Below are 24,677 nucleotides of genomic sequence, written 5' to 3'. Positions count from 1 at the left end.
TCAGATGTTTCCTCTTTGCCTTACCAGTTAGTTTCCTCTTTATGGGACTGTACAGCTGACATTATAGGAGATCACAAACAATCTGATCACCAGCCAGCTAACAGCCAACTCCAGGAGCCATAAGAGTGTTTAATGATGGCCTTCTGAGGGCTTTTTGCTTTTGAAATCATGCCAAGTGGACCTGGAACCTAAAAGACATCAGAGAGTAGCCGTCGTAAATCTACAGTAGGGGGCATAATGAATGGAGCGTTACACCTGAGAGTCAGGAAGGCATGCATTCAAATTTGACTTCAGACAGTAACGAGCTGTACAATCCCAAGCAACTCAGTAACTCATCTGAAAAGTGAGTAAATACCTCTGGAGGCTGTCAGGGGGATCAAATGAGATGATAAATGCAAAGAGCTTTGTAAATATTAGAGTCCTACATAAATGCTAGCTCTTATTACTATTAACAATAATAAATCAAGAACTGCTCTCAGAAAGGGCAGCTAGATAGAGCAGTGGATAGAGCCCTGTGCTTTGAATCAGGAAGAGTCATTTTCATGAGTTCAGACACTTTGTAGATGTGTGACCCTGCACAAGTCACTTCACCCTGTTGGTCTCATCTGTCAAAAGAGCTGGAAAAGGAAATGGCAAACCACCCCAGTATCTTTGCCAAGAAAACCCCAAATGGAATCATGGAAAGGCAGACATGACTGAAACAACTACACAATAACAAGACTTTCAGGAAAAAGTGATGTTGATCACTTTATGTTTATCTTGCTAGAGTGTAAGAAGAGAAAGGAGTATGTGTGTGTATATGTGTGCATGTGTATGTATGTGTATATATGTGTATGTGCATATGTGTTTATGTGTGTGTATGTGTATGTGCATATGTGTTTACATGTGTGTATATGTGTGTGTACGGGTGTGTATATGGGGGTGTGTGTTGGGAGGAGGAATTGTGATTGAAGGAAGGTTATTTTCTCATTGTCTCCTAGGCCCAGAGTAGCCAGAGTTTTCCACTCTCTGTGGTCAGGCCCAGACCCTAGTCCCACATATAACCAACCTCCCTGGGTCCCAGTGCACTGTTAGAAAACAAAGGGGCCCTTATTCCTGTAACATAAGCAGTCATTTCCACAGCTTTTGTCGCATTCCAAAACCAAAAGGTGCCATCTCAGCTCAGCCCTAGGCCCAAAGGAAAATCCTCTACTCTGAAGCCTGGGTCTTTTGGACACACCTACTGCTGAAGTCACCTTTCCAAATGCTACATCACATTTTCCTTCTCCTTCTTCCTTTCCTCTTGCTCTCCATCACCCTGTCGTTTCTAGGCACCATTTGTATTTGATTAACATTCCTTGAACAAACAATGGGCTGAATAGGCAACAAAGTAGGGCACGCAAATTCCAGGAATACAAGACCAAGAGGCAGGCTCTTCAGGGGTGGAGACCCCTTGATTCTGAAGTGGAGAAAGCTCAGTCTAACCCACAGGCCACCTGGGGCACTCTGACCCGGATGCTAAATAGCAAGCTGAACCCAGGACAACACGGTCTCATGTGGACTTGGAAATAAGTTACAAAAGTCTTACTTTACAAATTATTTTCAGGAAACCTTCTGACCCAGTTGAGAGCAGAGAACTGGAGAAACATTGCAGATCAGGGCTTCTTAGCCTGAGATCTGTGAATTTGTATGGTTTTTTTTTCTAATATGTTAATAACTATTTTAAAATCATTGGTTTCAGTTGTAATCCTCTGTATTCAATTTCATTACTTTAAAAAACATTATTCTAAGAAAGGGTCCATAGGCTTTGCCAGACTGCCAAAAAGGTTAAAAACTCTGTCTCTAAGTGAACTTGATTTGATACATTAAATATGTTCCAGATAAGAGGTTTATATATCTGATCTTGTACATGTTAAGATATAGGAGGAAACCTTTTCCTTTAAAGGAACAATACAATTCTAATCATTTATGTTCCTTTTATAATTTGAATACTTGACATCTCTTGAATTTTTCTATTTATTATTATTTAACTCTCAAACTGGCATTTCAGTTTCCATCTCTTTATGTCTCCTCTCCTCAGCCGTATGGTCAACTCCGTGTAGATCAGGAATGTGGGTTATGCTTCTTTGCATCCACCATGGAAAATGTACTTTATTAAACTTAAATAATCCTATTGCCTTGAGGATAAACTACAAATACCTCTGTTTAAAATTTAGTTTCCTTTGTAATCCTATTATTTCATATATCCAGAGATGATAGTTTCTAAGGAGAGAAGACCAATAGCTATAAAAGTAAAAAAATTTTCACTTACATTAACATCTTTAGAATCCTAAGACTAAATTTCTTTAGGACAGTGTCATGAATGGCTAACCAATTCATAGAATCTGTGGTTAAAAGGGACCTTAGACATCATCTATTCCATGCTCCTGGTTTTACTGAAGAGACAATTGATCCCCAGAAAGAGCAAATGATTTTCCAGGGTCATAAAGCAGCAAATAGAAGAGAGAGGATTTGATTCAAGATTCTCATACTCCAGATTCAGTACTCTTGTCACTACACTTTGCAGACAACACCTCACTGGACACAGGAATTCAGGAACCAAGTCAGAGGAAGGGATTTTGTGCAGATGAAAAGGGAATGAATGGTCAATGTGATCCTTAAGGTTACCTTCTAGCACAGATTCTTTGGTTCTATCTGCAGAGACAGTAGTGTAGAGAAAAGGGAGCTCAGCCAGCATTTGGACAGCTCCAGTTGCCCCAAACCCCAGAATGCAGAAGTTGTGTGCCATGCTTTAGGGGCAACTCAAGGGAAAAGAAAGTACCCTGGAATAAATATCAGAAGTCCTGACTCTGTCATCAACATTTATCATTGTGTGGTCTCTAGCAAATCATTTAACCTTTCTCTGACTCAGTTTCCTCATTTATAAAATGATAATATCCTAGACTTTTAGACCTGGAAGAACCCCTAGGGAGCTTCTAGGGTAGCCCCCTCTTTTATAGACATGGAACACCAAGGTCAAGCAATGACCTTCAGACTGATGCTCCTAAAGCACAGGACCCTCAGTATCCCTCTCCTGCTCAAAGGCTTCAATGGTTCTCTGTTGCTTTCGGGATAAATACAAATACCTTTGTTTGAAATCATGTCTCCTTTGTAGTTATGTGTTTCACATTGTACACTCAGAAACGTTACTCTGATCAGGGGTCCGCGGGCTTCACCAGCTTGCCAAAGGGGTTCATGACACACATGATCAAGAGCCTCTGCTGTATTTGACCCTGTTCTGGTGCAGTTAGTATGCTCTTGACAAGACTAACCCTACCCCTACATCAGTAAATACATAAATACAAATACCTCGGCTTGGCTTTTACCAATCTTCCTCTAGCCTACCTTCCCAGAATATCACAACATTTTCTTCCCTTTTGTATACTCTGTATTCTAGGATCTAGATGGTCTTCTCGCTCTTTCTCTTATATGGCATCATCTCTCACCTCCAAGCCTTTGCAAACTTGCGGATGTCAGGCACACAGTCCCACCTCAGCTCAAGCATAGACCCGTACATGAGACCCTTCTGACTGCCCCTAACCCACATTGCTGGCACCCATCCTCAAAATGATTTTACATTTAGGGTTGGGACTGGATCAGTGATTGCATGGATAAAGAGAAATCCTAGATGAGAAGATACCCTGTGCCAACGCAGGAAAGTGCCTACTGTACAACCTGCGGCCTGAGAGAGCTGCCTAGGAGGCTGAGAAGCTGTGACTTGTTCAGGATGACAGAGCCAGAATGGGAGTCAGGGGCAAGACATGAATCCAGGTCTTCTTGGCTCTTCTTCCAAGGTCAACGCTCTAGCCACGACCCATAGTGGCCTCTACTTTGTAGTATGTATGTACGCATGCATGCATGCATATATGTATGTGTATTATTTATGTGTCTATGTGCATGTGTGTATTGTGTGTATGCACATGTGCATGTGTAAAGAGTGTGTGTACTGTGCATATATCCATGTATATACTATCTCCCCATAATAGAATGTGAACTCCTTGAAGATATTAATGTTAGTCATTTTCTAGTCTTGTCCAACTCACTGTGAACCCATTTGGGGTTTTCTTGGCAAAGATACTGGAGTGATTTACTATTTCTTTCTTTAGCCCATTTTACATACAAGGAAACTGAGACAAACAGGGTTAAGTGACTTGTCCAGGGTCACATAGCTAGGAAGTAGCTAAGACCAGATTTGATCAGGAAGACCAGTCTATCCACTGCACCACCTAGCAATAAATGTTCATTGAATAAATCACCTAATTGACCTATGCCACACAATGAGTTTGTGGCAAAGCCAGCCATAGGACCCAGTTTTCTTGACGTTTAATCTCATGTACCCTTCCCTATCCCCTGCTGCCCAGCTGACCTCACAAGCTTGTAATGATTAAAGGAGTCGATAGTTCTCACGAGGGATCAAACATGTAGAGCATCAGATCTAGGCAAGATTCCTTGGAAAATGTGACGTGAACAGGAGATTCTGGGAAATTTACTCACCTCCTGTCTAGCCCACCTACACAGGAGGGAAGTTTTCAAAACCCAAATGGTGTCATAATGACCTTTGGGGAAAAGAAATCTTCTATAGAACTTCTATGACTTTTCCAAAAACAACTAAAAATCTTCCAAATAAAATTTCCCTTTTCATAATTATTAAATCAAGTAGGTATATTACTCAATTTTAGAAGAAAAAAATACAAATTTAATTTAAAATGGGAGCAGATAATAGAATTGTATTATCAGCTTAGTGGTTATATACGGTACCCTATGACTTTATTTTATATGACAGAAATTACAATAGGGAAGAATTCAGTATATAATGTAAGCTTCTTGTATTTATGTCCCCAGTGTCTAGTACCATGTTTGACATGGAGTAGAAAATTAATAAATGATTAATTGGTATAATAACTCTCTTGGAATAATCAGTGACCTCATTCTCAGAAGGATTAGTGACCAAAGAACCCAAATAAAAAGACCCTGTCATAAGGTGATTATGAGAGACAGTGTTGCCTAGTGGCTAGAGACTTATCCTTAGAGAAGACTTGAGTACAACTCTCACCTCCTACTAGCTGCATGATAACATCAGACAAAGTCTTATTATGCAAATCTCTTGTTAGGAACATATCTAATGTGTCAAGCTAAGTTCTTTGAGAGCAGAAATTCTTAATCTTTTCGTGTGTCCTAGACTCCTTTGGCAATCTGTGAACCCCTTCTCAGAATATTCTTTTTAATGTACAAATAAAATACGTGACATCACAAAGGAAACTGATGATCTAAAATGCAATTATCAACATATTAAGTGACAGACAGTTCTCTACGATTGTAAATAATTAAGATTTTCTAGGAGTTGCCCATACTGATGAAGTCACAGGTCCAGACCCCCTCCCAATTGTGGCCAAAAAAAAAAACACATTTACACCTAAAAAGAGATTTTACAACAGGGACACAGGTTGACTTTCTTTTCAATGTAGTATGACTATATTTACTGCTAGCTAAGATCTGGAACTTTCTTTTTCAAGGGTCAGTGCTTCCTCTGAGTAAATAGAAAAGCACTCAGTTCATTTCTTGCCATGAGAGCTGTGTTTGTGAGCAAGGGCGAGGTAGGGTGGGGAGGGCAGAATGGGTAGTGTTCAGCAAAAACGACCGCTTCTGAGAAAATAGAAGTCATTTGGAAGATTTGCCTCAGGTTCAGCACTTTTTTGTGTGACAAGCAAAGACTGGGTGGGTAGTGGGGAGGGAGGGAGAGAGAGAAGCTGAGACAGGGAGAGAGAGAAAGAGATTTTGTCCAAAACTTAGCTAAACATTTTTTACCCTTCCCAAGCTCTAATCTGACTGGCTTGGGTTTTGCCTAGGTGGCTTTGAAAAGTTCAGAGGTAAGATGGAAAAGAAGCAGTGATATTCCCTATGTCAACCCTGAAAATTCTCACAAAATTTGGAAAGGATTCAATGAGGGGATAGAAATCTTGGCAGCTAAAGATTGGCAGTTTCACAGAAATCTAAAGCTATGTAAGCAAATACAAGACGTGAACTGATCTATAGTGTTCGGTTACAGGATAGAGAGTGAGAAACTCATAACACTTTCATTAGACATGATTTATTTCTTCTAACTGAAGGATAAACTCTCTAATAACTATCATTTCTGTATGTTAAATCTTAGCAGGACACAGATGCTTCCTGTACGGCCCACTGGGTCCTTCTCACCTTTAATCTCCAACAGGGGAACATATTGAACGTTTTAAATGAGACTTGTTTTAACTGGGCTTTCATCGAAATAGTGGAAACCTTCTTTTGTCAGCAGTGACAAGGGACCTGTTGGGGCCCGCAGACAGAACAAGAAATAGCCCACCTGCTGAAATAATAACACAAAGGATCTCAGTATGGTTCTCCATAGCAAAAGCAAAAAAACACAGACTTGTGCAGTGGTCAGTAATTTAAAAGTCACCTGTCACAGCTACTCCTTATATTCCAGGCTTTATCCTTGACAATCAACTTTGGTAGCAGCCAGAGAGCATTTACTAGTATTAACTTGTCAGCAAGAAAGGCAATGAATTGACCTAAGTTTGAAGCACTTGATAGACAATACTTCACAAGTCTTTATGGCATCCCTTAGGAACTAGCTGTATTGATGTAAATCTTACATTAAAGAAACTGAAGCCACGATGAGCTTTCATTGAATCTCGCTCAATACACTCATGAGATTTGTTTAGCATGGAGGAGAGAAGGCTTAAGGGGTACACAAGAAAAACCATCCAGGATTTCATAGACTGTCACGGCTGCAGGAAAGATTAGGTTTGATCTGCTTGTGTCACCTTCCCCCTCACCAAGGCAATGCTCTAAGCATGAGGTGGAAGTCACAGAAGGGGTAATTAAGGCTTCATGGCAAGAAATGCTTCCTAACAACTATGTGTGCCACCTTCCAAGAGGTCATCTTAAGTGTCATTGTAAGCCTTCTGGGGCTTGTTCAGTCACTTCAGTCCCATCTTGCTTTTCATGACCCCATTTGGGGTTTTCTTGGCAAAGATACAGGAGTGGTTTGCCATTTCCCTCTATTTTACAGATGAGGAAACTGAGGCAAACAGGGTTAAGTGACTTGCCCAGAGTCACACAGCTAGTAAGTGTACAAAGCCAGATAGGAATGCAGGTCTTTCCTAACTCCAAGAAGAGTACTCTATCTACTACACCACCTAGCTGCCCACCTTCTGAGATAAGGACTGTCATCCCAGGAAGCCTGTGTGAGTGCTTGTCAAAGATGTTGCAGAGAGAATTCCTGCTCAGGTATGAGCTTCTAGAAAGCGTATATTTCTATGGAAAATTCATAAAACTATTTCTCCAACAACCCTTTGGGGTTGGTAATAATGAGTATTATGTCATATAGTGTAGAGAGAAGAAAACTTACTCTAAGTGGTAGAGACCCATCTGAAGTCCTTCCAGCTCTGGAGATTCTTGGTGCTGCATAAGATCATCTATGACATGGTGACCAGAATTTGATCATTTTTTTCCTCTCTTTTTTAAAAGTGGTACGTATATACTCTGTGGGCAGGTAGGTGGTACAGTGGATAGAATGTAGACCCTGGAGTCAGGAGGACTTGAGTTCAAATCCAACCTCAGACACTTGCTAGCTGTGTGACCCTGGGTCACTAAACCCTATTTGCCTTGGTTTCCTCATGTATAGTATGAGCTGGAGAAGGAAATGGCAAACTCCTCCAGTTTCTTTGCCAAGAAAACCCCAAATGGGGTCACAAAAAGTCAGATATGACTGCCATGACTGAACAAAAATATATATTATAGGTATATATGTGTATATGTGTACATGTGCATGTATACATGTGTGTATATATGTATATGTCCTCTGTGGTCACAATTTCAGACACAGGTCATACTATCTGGAACCAGACAACAATTGTCTCAGGTTGGAATCATAAGATCCTACATCTGAAACTGGAAAGGGCTTCAAAGGCCATCTTAGCACAATTATCTCATTTTACAGATGAGGAAACTGAGAGCGATTCAGTGACTCCCAAGGAGGACCCTAAGTGCCAAAAGAAAGCAGTTGAAGCCAGGACCTCTGACTCCAGAAGTCTTCCCACCATACCAGGAGGAGCAACCATTTGCTCTTTGGAAACTCCTCTGGCTATTGTCATTTCTGCCCATCTCTGATCGTTTTCAGGGCCAGACAGAAATTCTGCCAACAGATAATGGTGTTTATGAGATCAGCACTCATCTGTTTTGTTGTCATGTAGGAGAACATGAATATTTCTCTGCAATCTTACCCTCTGTTCCCCTTCCAACAGGCCTAAATTTAACCAATACCTGGTGGAGGAGAACCAAGCACAATTCTGTCAAGGAAGACCCCAGAATGAGTCTGTTCTCACTCATTTAAAGCTCCTAATGCCTCCCTCCCCATGGTGTTTATCTAGCTGCATTTCACCTCAGCCAGGTTATCCCCTGCCCTCCTATTGGTCTGCAGGTGAGCCTCTCCTGCCCAGAGCCCTGGTCCACTCTTCTCTGGTCTCAGCTCTTCCTTGAGGTGGGCAGGCAACTCTGTTTTGTCTTCTCTGTGGTCCTGCCAGGCCCTCTTGTCCTGTCTTGTCCTGTCTCCCCACTCCAGAAAATAGTTTCTTTTCTGCTGCTGAGTCATCCCTTACAAGACATGATCCCAAAAGGAATCGTTTGTTCAGGAGCAGCATGGACAACATAGAAAAATGTGATACTGTGTATTCTCAGTACAATGGAGTGAGTGTGTGTGTGTGTGTGTGTGTACGCACATGCGTGTGACACAGATGCACATGCCATTGACTTCAAAGTTCCAAACCCCTCCCAAAAGAGCACCTTCACACCCATTTCCCCAGCAAGAGGAGCAAAAAGGCAAGGCTGAAACAATGCCCATGGCAGACACAGCAGCAATTGGAGATCACAGGATTTAGAACTAAAAGGGCCTTAAAATTCATCTCCTTTTGCAAATGAGGAAACTGAGGCCCAAAGAGGGGAGGGGACATTCTCAAAGTCTCAGAGGTATAAAGTAGCAGAGCCAGGTGCCCTAAAGAGATACCGAGGATTCTGTTTGTTGGTGTGCCAGGCCCTCTACCAAGCCAGCCCCCTGCGTCAGCCTTTCCCTTCTCTCCTCCATGCTGCACACTGCCTCCTCATGCTCCTGGGACATCACCTCCCAACAGCCTTTTCTGACTCCCATCTCCTTCATTTGTTCCCACCTTCTGCTCCCCAGAAAGAAAAGAAGGAAATGGAGAAGAAGCCTGGACAGCCTTTATTTCTGATTATTGCTCAACAGGATTTGGCAAGTGAGTAAAGAAAGGACTTTTTTCTACTAAAATTCATTTATTCATTTATTCCTTCAACAAATAATTTCTTAATTGTCTCCTATATATGCAAGGCACTGTGCTGAGTTCTAAGACAGGGATGAAGATAAATGAGACATGTCCTTTCTCTCTAGGGGCACTTATAGTCCAGAAAATAGGCTCAGAGATTATTTCTGTTCAGAGAATTCAGACACGAGGTAAATACATTTTCAGAATTAGGGTAGAGGTACTCAGGTGATGGGACCAGAATAAGTGAATGAATGAACATTTATGAAATGTTTACTACAGATCAGATCTTATGCCATGCATTGCGATCACAAATGCAGGCGAGGAAATCCTGCTTACAAGGAGCTTACATTTGTGATGAATGATAAGTCTTAGAGAGATAGTTTCTGGATAATTAATAATCAATGTATTCATTATGGCTAGCAAATAAGCAATAAATTGAGGTCAATGGTTGTTTCAGAAACCAAAGACAAACCTTGGAGGTCCTAGAATGCTTAATACTTTTGGAGAAGGGGTTGTCCTTGATGGGTAGAAATCAACTCTGATTGGTTGACAATTAATGAGAGAATGAATGTTATAATGAGAGGCAGGCTTATTCTAATAAGGGACTGGGGACTTGACTGATCACTTACTCTTAGACAGAGAGATTCATCTCAAGACAGATCATTCCCACTTTGGGCATTTTCTACAAAAGGATCTATTCTCCACCCAGTCTATGAACAATGAACACTGGTAGGCAAGAATTCCTTCTAGATAAGATGGTCTGGGTGAGGCAAATTCTTTGAGCAAGGTCAGAAATGTCCTTGAAGATGAGTTTTGAATGAGGAAACAGAAAGGGAAAAAACCCTGGATTCCTTCCAATATTAATAATTGGTTATTAACAATAATTTTTTCACATTCTAATATGGAGGAGACATACAGAGGCATGGCAGAATAGATGGCAAAATGCCCAGGAGAGATAGGTGGATGGATGGGCAATGAAGCATGGCCTAGGGCCAGGCAGATGTAATGGGTCAGATGAGTCTGTACCTGTTTACTGAGCAATCAGAACAACGCATCCTCCAGACGGAGCTCCAAAACTAAGCGGATTCACTCTCTCTGAAAGGGGGGCCATGACCTCTGAAGGTCTGTTCCAGAGGATACTATTTCAAATAGGGAAAGGAAGGAAACAGTAGGTCAGATGATAGCAAAAAGAGTGGGATGAATGCCTCGTTGGTATACAAGAGGCACCAGGAGAAACCAATGGGAAAAAAACCAAAAAATTTATTGTCAGAGCACATTGGTATTTAAATCTTGGTTGGGTTACCAATTACCTAACCTTGGGCAAGTCACAACATCTCTGGGCCTCAGTTTCTTGATCTGTAAAATTGGGGGGAGGGGCAAAGAGGAGAGGCAAAATAGTTTACCTGTAAGGTCTCTTCTATCTCTAAGTCTGTAATACTATGAATGTGAGGTCCTTGAACTCTAGCAATGAATATACTCTGCCAGTGGTTTCTGGTAGAGAGCAGAGTTAACTTAAGGATTCATTCAGTTACTCAAGCTCTGAGTGCCCACTGGATGCTGAACTCTGCCATCATCCCTTTTCTCTTCTCTGTGGATTTTTATAAAGGTGTTACTTCGGATGTTTGAGTTCCCTTAGTACAAACTTTGGGATGGGAGAGGAGGAAAAAACCAGCAGAGAGAACAGGATAAAAGCAACTTTTTTTCAGTCTAATGGCTTCTTTAAAAAGTATTAGCAAATCTGAGACACCCCTGAGAATATTTAGCAAAGTCTTCTTTGGTTCTTCAAAGTCCCCATTTCAGACCCAGAAAGGAAAAAAGTCCTTTCTTAATTCATTTATCATTTTTTTCTCTCTCAAATCCACATCAAAAGAACTGGGGACAGATGTTCTTTTCAAAGAAGTGAAGTTAAAATGATCCTGGCCCATACTGCCATGGACTTGGAATCAGGAAGACCTGAGTTCTAATCCTGCCTCAGATCCTTGCGTGCTATGTGACCCTGGGAAAGTCTGTTTGTTCATTCTGTAAAATGAGAGGGTTAGCCTCAATAGCCTTCTGAGATCACTTAGGGTTCTCGATCTATGATCCCATGATTTTCAGTCAAGTTACTAGTCAGAACAATGATCAGGGGTTGGGAGCAGCAGGTGGTGTATTCCCATGGAAATGAGTACTTCTGGATATAACTCTTCTAGCTCCCAAGGCCAGGTTAAACACCATGCTCTGGTGTTCTAGAGCAAACCTTTTTTTGTGTCTTGTACCCCTTGTAAGTTTAGTGAAACCTCTGGACCTTTTCTCAGAATTAAGTTTTTAAACCCATAAAATGAAGTGTTGGTTCATTTTTCAGTCATATCTGACTCTTTGTGACCCTGTTTGAGGTTTTCTTGGCAAAAAGAGTGGAGTGGTTTGCCGTTTCCTTCTGCAGCTCATTTTACAGATGAAGAAACTGAGGCAAATAGGGAGAAGTGACTTGCCCAGGGTCATATAGCAAGTAAGTGCCTGAGGTAGGATTTGAACTCAGGTCTTCCTGAATTCAGGCCTGCACTGTATCCACTGAGCTACCTAACTGCCCCAAATAAAATAAAATATATAGCATTACAAAAAGAAACCAAGTATATTGAAAAACAGTTATCAAAATATGTTTTTTTAAATTTATGGATTCCAGGTTAAGAAGTGGAATAGAGGTAGAGGTAGCAGGGCATTAGGGGAAAGCTGCCTGCGCTTGAAGTCAGGAAAATTTAGACTGGAATCTCACTGCATGTATTTAATAACTGTATGACCCTGAACAAGTCACTTAACTTCTTTCCACCTCACTTTCCTCATCTGCAAAATGGAAGCAATAATCGCATCTCATTCACAAGGCTGGATGAAGAACACATGACGTAAGGGATGTAAAGTGTTTAGCAAACCTTAAACCACATGTAAGTGGGAGCCAGTATTGTTCAGGCAAACCATCTCCAAGATAGCTGCCTCCCAAATGCTCCCTCAAGAAAAAGATTCCAGTGGAATTTCCATTGGAGTCAACCTTCATCCATTAGCTTCAGCATGGTGGGGCAGTGAGGTGGTGCCATGGATAGAGCACCAGTGCAGGAGTCAGGAGGACCTGAGTTCAAATCTCACCTCAGACACTTGACGCTCACTAGCTGTGTGACCTTGGGCAAGTCATTTAACCCCAACTGCCTCATCCTAGGTCATCTCCAGTCATCCTGATGAATACGTGGTCAGTGGATTCAGATGCCTGTGGAGGAGAAGTGAGGCTGGTGACCTGCACAGCCCACCCTCACCCAAAACAAAGTCAAGGGCAAGTCATGCCATCATTTCTCTGATGGAATGGTCTTCTTTGGCAATGAAGGATGAACACACAGCTTCAGCATGGTGCTAGCCTAATATAAGAAAGTTTTGAAACCTTGACTTCCTTGGGGTTTATTCAATGGTAACCAATCCTTTTCACTTTCTCAGAAATTGCAGAGACAAATGGATGCCAGAGCAGGAGAAAAAACAAAAAACAAACAACTTAGTAACATGGCCTACATCCTGAATGGCCCTGCATACGTTCAGGGGTAGTGGAACCAGGAATTCCCCACCAACGCACTGAAATATTCTCATGATGGATGATAAACCTCATCGTCTTTCCCTTCTACAGTCACCCCTCAGCCTGGTATCCATGCCATTGATTTCCTTACTTGTACAAGAGCCAAGAAGTGCTGATAATAACTTCTGTAAAGACATAGCATGGCAAAATATTTTCTTTTCCCCTAGCAGGCAAGCATGGAGGAGTTTCCAATATCCATTATGCACACTGACAGTTTTCCCTGATCCAAAACATCTGCTGTTCTGAAAAGACCAAGGCCTGTGTTTCGAACCTGTTTTGCTGCCAAGCAAGAGGCTACTAGCCTTTGTGATGCCAATGCTGGCACCTTCTTCCGTGTCCCACATTGGCACCTTCTCTTGTGTCCTTTTCCTGTTTTATTTATGTATATCCTCCTGACAACCGAAGAGGCCTGAAGGCGGAAAATTAATTCAAATGGTCTTGGGAACCAAACACTAGCTTAGTAGCTCAGCAATCCCTGACTTGAGTTAATGTGCTGTTCCATTAGGATCTTCAGAGCACTCTCTATGTCCTCAACCCAGCCTTTTTCTTTTTTTTGGAGGGGGGTTCTGGATCTATGATTTATCTGTATGGGAAACTTCTTACATGAAAACTCTCTCTACCAATGCAGAGCAGCAACTTTTCTGCAATTTCCAGTCTTTTAGACAACTACTTGGAGCCGATTTTCAGGTTAATTAACTTGTCCATGGCCAGAGAGCCTGTTAGAATTAGGAATTTGAGGCAGGATTCGAACCCAGGTCTTCTTGATTCCAAAATTGGTCTTTATCCATTATAACACACTGCCTCTAGTCAGTCTCAATGAGTGGATAATTATGGGCTGCTTTTCAAGCCCTCAACAACATATAAGGTGCTGTCCAGAATATACCTGAAGCATAGACCCATTGGTGATCCTTCTGGAAGACCTCTTCTAATACTAAAACACAATGAATCTGTGTATGGGGCTTAATAGGAAGGGCGTCAGATCTGGGGTCAGAGGATACCTGAAGTCAGATCTCAGCTCGAAGCACTTACTAGTTGTGTGTCCTTGGACAACGTCCCCTTTCTGGGCCTCCATTTCCTCATCTATAAAATGAGGACCAGATGACCTACAAGGACCTGAAAGCTCTAAATTCTATACTCTTATTTTTTTTTCCAAAAATTATATCATTTTATCCTCACAGTAGCCTTACCTGGGAGATAGAAACTATTGTTATCCCCATTTTGCAGGTGAAGAAACTGAGGCAGACAGTGGAGTGATTTGCCCGGGGACACACAGCTAGTAAATATCTGGGGTTAGGTTTGAATTCACGTCTTCATGAGTTTAGATCCAGCCCTCCATCTGCTGTGCCACCTAGCTGCCTCAATCTCATGATCTTAGGACAGGCATAAGTAGTATACACATAGAGAAAAGTGGGTTGAGGGGTATAGAAAAGCATCTATGCTTTGCGAAGGAGAGAAGCTTACCCTACTCTGTGAATAAAGGTAGTACCTAGTAATGCAAACAGTGGACACTCGACCAATACCATCTGATAAATAAGCAAAGAGGACCAGGGGGTGTCAGTGGTCACGTTCCTAAATATGTGTGGGATGGATCAATGAAGAGAGAGACCCAAATGACAACGGTAAATTCACTCTTCACTCCAACACGCTCTTCAGGGCCTAACAAAATGTCTGGGATACAGTAGGCACTTAATAAATGCTGGTTAAATGATTGGTTGGTTCCATACATCCAAGGAGCATCATGGGTTTCAAAATACAGCCCTGGAGTTCTCCAGGTTCTTCCTTCAACCGCTCTGCTCCCAAGGTTGATCCTAAGCAAGTCTCCTCCTCCCCACCCCCAGGGAAAATAGAATAAACCGTTGATGGAAACAACTCTGGAGTAAAAAGTCATTCTCTTGTTGCAGCAACTTAATGATGAGAGTCTCTAGTGTACAAGTCTGTTTATTTGCATCTGTGCTTCGGGGCTCTTTTTCATCTTTCCAAATCCAAATGCTCTCCATTAATCTTCCTCTGGCCTCTGCTATATAATGGCATTTAGCACTAGAAGGCAGAAGAAGAGACCTTGTCTTCCTCACTTTTCCTAATCAGCACGCTGAACAAGCAGACTCCGCAACCTCTGCCAAGAGACACAGGTAGAGAATGTTTTGACAGTGAGCATCATTCGTCTGCATGCTTCAAGCTTCCTAAATGACAAGACTGTCCTCTCTCAGTGTAAATCCTTCACTATAATTAAGTAGCGAGGCTGTATTCACAATTTATCCTAAAGCCCCAAGACTTGTTTTTTGGATTACATTGTCAGCACTCAGACATCTGTATTCCAAAGCACCTCATGGAGTAAACAGCATGTCCCCCATAAAGACCCCGCTTAGAAGAACATGCTTACAATTATGAGAGAGGAGTAAGGATAATAAGGCAAACACAGCTTTGAAAGATCAGAGCCAAATGATCACCACCTCACTATGGATTCATACTTGGTCTTTCAGCACCCATTACCAACACTAATGCATTTGTCCTCCTCATACCCCTATAAAGGAGGATGACCAAGTGATGGTTTCCAGTAAGGGCCAAGAAAACCAAATTCTACTATAAGACCAATACTGAAGTGATCAAATGAAAACAGCCAGGTTAAACAAGTCCCAGCTTTGTGTTTTTCAAGATCTATTTATCCACTCTTATTTGGAAAAGGGATGGATTCCAAGTCAAGGAAATTCCAGAAGGCCCTGGTGGAGGAGCCAAGCCTTTGATATGACTTTCTGTCATTCCCTGCTTCCCCCATGCAAGTCTTTCATCCCCTCCATCCAAATAACCTTTCAAACCACAACTTCCTCTGTGCCTTGCAATAAGGAAAGTAGTACACTTGTGCTAGGATAAATAAAGTATTACTTACCTGCATTTGCTGCCCACCCTTCTAGCTGGAAATAAGGAGGGTTGCCCCCTCCCTTAGGCTGCTTCAGGGTCTTTCTTGATTGGAGAAGAAAGATCAAAGAACCAGTATTATTCATCTATGCGAAGAGAGTTTTAAAAAATTAATATGTAGAACTTGGCCAACTGGCATTTGAAGAAGCATTGAAATACCCATGAGCATGTGAAGGGTGGAACTGAATTCCACAAAGGATTTTTTTTTAGGGTGGCTCTATAAGAAGTGGTAACTAAGAGGGATTGGATGAAAGCAAAGGAAAATCCAGGCCAAGGATCAGGAAAATTTTACCAAAAGCCAGAGCTATTTTACTAGAGGGTTGATCTCCCTCTGGGGCGAATGGTGTTAGCAATGTCATTTGTCAAGTAAAACTAGGCTAAATAGCTCAGATCTCTAGAAGGTCCTTCATGTTCTGAGTCCTATCCAAGGATTTGCTTAGATGCATCTGGTGGGTGTTGAAGAAGAATTTTTCATTTCTGCCTCTTGGGTCCACTTTTTTTTGTTTGCATTCACCCTCATGGGACTAATATGGTATAGCCCCATTATGCTGATTTAATCAACCAGTGCATGCATAGGTTTTATTAGTACTCAGCTAATAAACTCTTTTACAATGGTTCTGTGAAGAATGCTAAACTCAGTATACTCTCCATCCTAGGGGCTCAAAACTTTAAAAGGATCCAAAAGCCATCCCTGAAAAGGAATTTGATATTTCTCCATCTTCCACAAACTGTCTAGAGGGAAAAGGAGAATGAAATTAGCTGATGAGTTGGGGAGTTGCATCTCAACACTTGTCTCTTGAGATAGAGTATACAGAGAAGCCTTCTGGAGTTTCTAATTAGTAAAGAATATGTGTAGTGAAAAGAACTTTTCTGAGAACTGAACCACACATTTATTCCCAGCTGCATTCAGTGCAAAACTGAAAATTGTATTCTTATGAAGCTAAGTAACCTAGCCAAAAGTTTGAGTTGAGTTTAGACGAGATAGAAGCTCTATTCATAGGATCATGAGATTTGAACCCCAAACAGTTGCTTTCTTTCCATCTTGCAAAAGGCCTCCAAGATCAATCAGTCCAATTTATACCTTTTTGGGATTTCCCTTTTAAAATATCTCTAATAAGTGATCATTCAGACTTCTCAAAAAGACTTCTTGTGAGGAGGAACCTATTATCTCCCAAAGGTAGCATATTCCATTTTTGAAAGACTAATTGTTCAAAGGTCTTTTTTTTTTTTTTACATCAAAACTAAATCAACCTCTTGAACAGTTCTATCCCTGGCTCTGACTTCTGCTCATGGTATCAAATATAATAATCCCAATGCCTCTACAAACAACCCAAGACAGTTATCACATTCTACCTGCATCTTAAGATGAGGACTTTAAGGGAAGATCGAACACTCACGTGTTGGCTGTCATAGAGCGGATTCCTTTCATGTATGTGTTGGACTCAAAGACCATGGACATTCCTTCCAAATCTAAATTCTCTCATTATGTGGTTTTTCTTTTCCCTAGACTGTTGATCTCCAGTTCTTTCGATCACTTCTTCCATATTCTGGACATTAAGTGTCTATCACAAGGCAGCCTAGGACTGCACTAGTTTTTTTGACTGCTGTATCACACTGTTGACTCCTGTTGAGTTTGTAAATTTGCTTATATCTTTTTCCTGAAGAACTGCTTATCAGCTGCAGCTATCCTAACTTGTATTGAGAAGATAATATTGGAATCTAAGGATAGAACTTTCCATTTATCCCCATTAAATTCCATCTTACTAAACTGTCCAATGTTCCAACCCCCTAAGATTTTTTCTTGATCTTTGTTCTAATCTCTCTCTCATTTAGCCTTTGCATCATCTGCAAATTTTTAATGAAGTTACCATCTGTGCTTTCCGCTAAACTTCTGATGAAAAAATTGACCATAATGGAGCCAAGGACAGATCCCGGAGGCACTTCACTGGAGACCTCCCCCACTAATAGCTCGTTTCAGAACCTGGTCATTTAATCTGTTCTGAGCCCATCTAATTATATTATCACCCAGTTCACATCTCTCCATCTTCTCTACAAAGATCGCACAAGACTATGCCATTTGCTTTGTTGAAATGATTGTAGCATTGCCATGGTCTACAAATCTAACAACCCTGTCAAAAATGCAAATAAGGTTAGACAGCCATGAATGAAGCCATTTGGTGATCATTTCTTGCTTTCTAAAAGCTCACAAACCATCTCTTTGATAATTAATCGAGATTTTTTCTTAAGAATCAAAGATAAGAAAAAATGAGAAAAAAACAAAATAAAATTTTTAAAGAATCAAAGGTAAGCTCACTGACCTATTGTTTGTAAATTATACTCTTTTTCTCTCTTTTGAAAATAAGGACCCTTTTCCAGTCACGCAGCCTCATCTGCCATACTCCATGCTCTCTCAGAGATGGTCCAGCACTCCCATTCATAGAATCAGAGAATTTAGATTTGGAAGGGATGTCAGTGACCATCTAGTCCAACACATATATGAAAGGAATTCCCACTACAACTCAGCCAACAAGGGGTTTATCCAATCTTTCTTTGAAGTCCTCCTCTTAAGACTTAGGTAGAATATGATAACTGTCTTGGATTATTTGTAGAGGCATTAGAATTATTACGTTCCACAGAACAAAATTCAAAGCAATGGATAGAACCTTTCAAGAGGCAGATTTAGGTTAGATGTAAGAAAAAAGACTTTCAAAAAATTAGTCATTCCAAAGTGGAATGTGCCGGCTTTGGGAGAAAGTAGGTTCCTCTTCACGAGACGTCTTCTTGACAAGTCTGAATGACCACTTGTTGGTACAAATTGGGCTAATCGACCTTGGAGGTAATTTGCAAGATGGGAAGAAAGCAGTTGTTTGGGGTTCAAATTCCAGCATCCTATGAACAGAACTGCTATCTCAAGTCTAACCACAACTCAGACTTTTGGCTTAACTTCACAAGAAAATAATTTTTGATTTTGCACTGAATCCAACTGCGACCTGATGATTGGCCCCATCTTCTCTGAAACAGCTTTCTCCCATCCATTCTTCCCCTGGGCTACTCCCCACACCTGCTGATCTGCCTTTCTTTGCACAGGCTCTCCTTCAGGCCCAGAAAGCTCCCCTCATCTCCTCTCCTAACTAATGCTCAAGTCAAGTGTCACCTGTTACACAAGGCTTTTTCTGAATGGCGACGCTTTCCATCTGCAAGGATTTTGCACTGATTTTGTATTTAATTATGTGCATAATGTTGCTCTCCTACTCTCCCACCATGAGAATATAATTTACATGAGGACGGAAGCTGTTTTCATGTTTGTCTTTGTAGCCCAGCACTTAGCACAATGCCTGACATAATGATTGCTGAATAAATATCTATTGCCTTGAATTTATGACTGAGCTCCAAGAGATCAGCAAGCAACATGGTCAATGAGAGCAAAGAGGTGGACTGACAGCCTCCTCCTCCCCCTCCTCATCATTCACCTGGTAAAATTACCCAGGAAGCAAGTGGTCCCACGTTTCCCTTCTAAAACAAACCTTTCCAAAAGAAAAACATGAAAGCAAAAACAAGGAGGCTCATGACAGAAGAGCCTAAAGAACAAGGAAAACAACATAAATCAACATAAGTGGACTCCAAGGAAGAGAAACTGTCCATCATCCAGGGGACGGTCAATCAATCAGCGTAGGAATACATGCAAAGGCAAATTTTCCTCTTCTCCACTGGTCATTATCAATGGAGGTGGGGGAAAGAAATACCAGTCAATTTGTATCATTTTAATCAAACCGGAGTCCAAGAATGAGACTGGCTGTGTTGGCTGTGAAGACATTTTAGAGCAAACCAACTTGCCCAAGCTGTACGGTGAAAGGACTCAGAACTATCGCTAGGGGGATGTTTTTACCTGAGATGAAAAAAACAAAGTTAAAGGATAGAAGATGTGGTGTCTCTGGACTGTTCACCAGAACATGAAGGTGAGACGGAGGGTGGCATGATGACAGCAATATGGTTCGTGGCGGCAGCAGCAGGAGCGGCAGCAGGAGCAGCTAACATTTTTATAGTTCTTTAAAACTTGCAAAGAATTTTACAAATATACAATTTCGTTTTATACTCATTACAACCCTTGAAGGAAAGTGCTGTTATCCCCATTTTACAGATGAGGAAACTGAGGCACAGAGATTAAGAGACTTGCCCAGGGTCACACAGCGAGTAAGCATTTGAGCCAGATTTGAATTCAGAATTTCTTGATTTCAAGCTCAGCACTTTACCCAGAGGACCACCTAGCTGCCTCAAAAAAGAGAGGATAATCTAGGAGGAGGAGCTATGGTGGCACATCAGCTGCCTGGCATTGTAGTGGTAGTGATGTGAGAGGTCAGGGAGGCCACTGGGTGAAATCTGGGGATTGGGGGAGAGGGAGAGGGTCTGGGAACGAAGCACTATAGCAGCTTGCCTCTGGGAGAAGGGGTTCAGCTTATGGCCTAGGAAGGAAGTGCCCTTCCCTTGTCGGTGCCCTCAGGCAATGTCCTGTTTCCCATTATAGTTATGACTCTGGAAAGAACCCTGGACAAAGCATCAGAATGACCAGGGTTTTTCTAGTTCTCGCTCTGCCCTTAATGACTCTGAGCCTTAGTTTCCCCACTGGTAAAAAGGAGGGAATGGCAGCAGACCATCCATAAGGTTCCTACCAGCTCTATGACTCTCTAGCACTGATTATCCCTTCCTGTTGGATGCTACAGATAGCCTGGCACATAGCTGGTCCTCAGTAAATGCTTGCTGATTTATTGGTTGTTTGATTGTGGCAAACTGGGTCCTGACCACATGTGCAAAGCTATATTCATGCTCAATATCCCCCTTTTGTAAATATTACCTAGAAAGCTCTATAGAATTTAACATTTCAGGAGGGGCAGGAGTTTCAGTAATTCCACTATAACATATCCATACATTATGTTCCCACTCCCCTCTTTACGCTGCCCTCTCCCCCCATCTCACTCTTCCTGGAGACTCATGGAAGGATTTTCCAGAATGCAAAAGATCAATCTTGAGTCATATGGCAAAGGCCCAATTACCCCCCTGTAACCTTGAAATGTCACAGTTCAATTCAATGGAAAAAATGTTTATTAAGTGCCTACTATGTGCAAGATTCAGAGGATACAAAGGATACAAAAGAAAAAGAAAATTGTCTTGACCTCTGCAGAGACCATACTCTCTGCTAGGGGATTACGATATGTACAGAAAAAAATGAAACACAAAGTAGGAGAAACCACATGAAGTCCTACAGGAATATTTGAAGGAGAAAATACTGTTAGCTAGGAAGGAATCTCAGATGGCTAAACAAAGTTGATTGAAGCCGAAAAGGGAAAGAGCCATGCCTTCAAAAAATCCCCAGATTTGGATTTCAAGTCTCACCTCTACCATCTCTTAACTATACAAACTAAGTCACAAGACTTATCTGGGCCCCAGTTTCTTCATCTGTACAATGAGGGAATTAAACTAGTTTCAAAGTTCCTTTAAAGCTCTAAATTCATGATCCTTTGAATACCTTCAGTCTTCCTTCATGAGCTAGTGGGTGCAGTGAATCGAGTGCCAGGTCTGGAGTCAGGAAGACCTGAATTCAAATCTGACCTCAGATGTTTATTAGCTGTATCACCTTGGGTAAGTCATTTAACCAATGTCTGCCTTGGTTTCCTAAACTGTAAAATGGTGATGATAATAGTACCTTCCTCCCAGGGTTGTTGTGATGATCAAGTGAGATAACGTTTATAAAGCACTTAGCACAATGCCTGGCACATAGTAGGCACTTAGTAAATGGTTATTCCAGTCATCCATCCATGATAAACTAATGACAAAGGACCAGTTATTCTGTGTATCCATTCCACAAGTGGTAAGAAGTAGTTCAATGAAAGGCTGCTTCTCCGCTGAAAAGAAACACATAAATCTTAGCACCTGATGAATTGCTCACTGTGCTGTTATTTTTTGAGGTTGTGTAAAGTGTATGGGCATTACTTAATGTTGGTGGTGTATTGTTGTTGAGTTATTCAGTATTTGTAAAGCTCCTGACCACAAATGGCCAGTAAGAAATGCAAGCTACAGTGAATAATTTCTTTGTTTTAGATCTGTGCGCCATTGTTGATGAGGGGGGAAGCCTTCTGAGGTTGAGAGATTTGAAGGCAGAAAGTGGTAAACATTCCTCTACTGGCTGGGCACATCATCCAAGCTATATTGGGTGACACTGCTTTCAGGAGACCGAGACACGGAATAAGCAGCACCTATTACTAATTAACGAATCACATGTTCCAGGGAACGAGGTTTGGGGGGCTGTGCTTATAAACATTAAGCTAGAAATAGCCTCACCTTTTACTCTACACAATAGATTGGCCAAGAAACCCAAACAGCAGGTTGGCCACCTGTAAACACACAGAGCTGACTTCTCCCAGGGAACAGGCCACTCCCTTAGACCAAAACAACCAAGGAAGCCAGTCAATTCAGTCACAATTCAGATCAATTCGATCTCCAAAACAGACCAGCATGTTGTTCATGTCACGCAGAGACAAAACAAGACTCTAGAGAGCCCTTTTTTCCACATTTCAGTCAGTTTTGACATCATGTCAACACAGGCTGAGGCTGGGTCTGGGCCAGCGGTGTCAAACTTTAACAGACGTGGGGGCCACAAAGCCGTACGCAGAATCCCTGCGGGCTGCACATTTAGGCAACCACATGTTATCATTATTTATGTTCTATTGTATTTTTATTTGTTTTGTTAGGTATTTCTCAATTACATTTTAATCTGGTTCAGGCTTCAATTAGAAGGGCTGGGCTACAATGTGTTTGACACTTCTGGTCTACACATACAAATCTTCCAGTTAATTCAGACTAAAAACCACACATGTGCTACCCAGAGGCTAAAAATGTCCTGTGCCTCAAAAGGAAAAAAAAGAGAGAGAGAGAGACAAGGTGCCCTTGACGGTAATGCCAAGCAAGGACAAGAAAGACGCCTGGCCCAGGTCAAGAGTTTCTTTGTCATATGAATGATCGTGGATACTGTGAGGCTGTCTTTGTCAAGTCATCCCCGAAAATGAATTCCAACAGCAGTATGTGATAGATAGGCGGACAGACAGAAAGATAGAGATAGATAGAAAGATAGGCTATATAAAGACATATACATATGTGTGTGTGTGTGTGTGTGTGTGTGTGTGTGTGTACACACACAGATACATGCGGGAGTGAGGAGAGGGACACACCCACATATCATTTCCTAAGACAGACCATTCTACTCTCCAGTAGCCCTATTTGCTAGGAACTTTTTACTGATATCAAGCCTAAATTCTTCCCTAACTCCTTCCCTTCCTCCTTTTTTCCTCCCTTCTTCCTTTCCTTCCTCCCTTCCTCCCTCCCTCCCTCTCTCCTTCCCTCTCCTTTTCAGCTTCCTTTCTGCCATCTGAAGTCAGAAAGCACAAGAGTGATCTCTGTTCCATAGAACATCCTTTACAATGCTTGCAAACAGCTTCCAGGTGTCCCCTGAATCCTTGCTTCTCCAGACTAAATTTCCCCAATTCCTTCTGCCATTCTCTTGCACCATCACTCATGGCCCTTCCCTCTTCGTATTATCTTCCTCTGGGTTCTCTCCAGCTTCTCTCTGTGTCCCTCCTAAGCCAAGACATCCAGAACTGATCATTCTCCACAATTTTATGGCTTAAGAAATGAAGACCCATAAAGGAGGGAGGCAGGGTGAAGCTGGAGGGGCATGGTGCCCAAACCACTTAGTAGCAGAGCTCTTCTCCTTCAGGGTTCTTTTCAGGCCACCACTGTCTATGAGTGAAGAAAAGAGAGCATGATGAAGATATCGTTGAGTCCTGTAGGTCAGGGTAAGCCTGGCCTTCTCTACCCTTGGCCATGATCCAAGCAAAGAGATACTGCGTTTGAAGAAAAGACTCATGGTTTGTTTGGGGTTTCCAAAGGGGCCTCAGAGGAGGGACAGACAGTCAGACAGATGAAGACAAAGGATGGAGGGGGAAGGAAGGAGGTAAGGAGGAAGGAAGGAAGGAAGGAAGGAAGGAAGGAAGGAAGGAAGGAAGGAAGGAAGGAAGGAAGGAAGGAAGGAAGGAAGGAAGGAAGGAAGGAAGGAAAGAAGGAAGGAAGGGTGCGAGGAAGGAAGAAAGGGTGAGAGGAAGAGAGGAAAGGAGGGAGGGAGGGGGAGATAGAGAGACAAAGAGACAGAGACAGACAGAGATAGAGACAGATGGAGAGACTTACAGAAGAGGGCTCAGGGAAGCCCAATCAAAAAAAAACAACAACAAAAAGCATGACTTTGGTGGTAAAAACCATTGTCATGTCTCACAGCTCTAGAAAAATCCAGCCCAGAACAGACTGTGACCAGAACACAAAGCTAACATCCTGAATGAGAACAAGGTTGAAGTGCTCTTGGAAGGAGAAATTTTATGTAGCCAGCCTTGAAATCTTTTCTTTTTCCTCCCCCCACCTCTTGACCACGTGCAGCACAGATTGTCAACCCTTTGAAGGGTCGAATGTTTCTGCTCCTTTGATTTCCAGAAGGGTTCTGTGGCAGTGATGTCTGTCATCCCTATTCTGCTTTTCTGCTTCCCAACACAACACAAGACATACTGGGTTAAAAAGCACCGTATTCTATTGAGGCTGGATAGTCACAACAAGAAAATGCCCAGTGAGGAAGCTCTTTCTACCAATGGCAATTGATGGTCTTGGAGGGTGTTCCAGGGCAAAGGTCAGTAACTTGCCTGGGATCATACAAATCTGTACGTCTTAGAGGCAGGATTTGAGTCAAGGTCTTCTTGGCTGCCAGTCCAGTGCCCTGTCCACTACGCTGTGCCACTAACATGAGAAGATGT

General features: G+C 41.9%; 2 long non-coding RNA genes across 2 annotated transcripts; one reads left to right on the top strand and one right to left on the bottom strand.

Moving 5' to 3' along the window:
* Window positions 1–7,896: 7,896 nt before the first annotated feature.
* Window positions 7,897–12,964, top strand: LOC140502114 (uncharacterized). Its single transcript, XR_011966535.1, has 3 exons — window positions 7,897–8,479; window positions 9,236–9,308; window positions 12,789–12,964. It is a non-coding gene; the product is annotated as an uncharacterized lncRNA (long non-coding RNA).
* A 1,568-nt stretch (window positions 12,965–14,532) lies between these two features.
* Window positions 14,533–15,951, bottom strand: LOC140502115 (uncharacterized). The gene is made up of 2 exons (XR_011966536.1): window positions 15,806–15,951; window positions 14,533–15,034 (listed from the first exon to the last, which is right to left on the bottom strand). It is a non-coding gene; the product is annotated as an uncharacterized lncRNA (long non-coding RNA).
* Between the last annotated feature and the right edge of the window lie 8,726 nt (window positions 15,952–24,677).

The sequence above is a fragment of the Notamacropus eugenii genome, chromosome 4, assembly GCF_028372415.1.
Source record: "Notamacropus eugenii isolate mMacEug1 chromosome 4, mMacEug1.pri_v2, whole genome shotgun sequence".
Classification (NCBI taxonomy): Eukaryota; Metazoa; Chordata; class Mammalia; order Diprotodontia; family Macropodidae; genus Notamacropus; species Notamacropus eugenii.
Note: the sequence above shows the minus strand (reverse complement) of the source record. Positions and strands in the feature narration are given on the sequence as shown.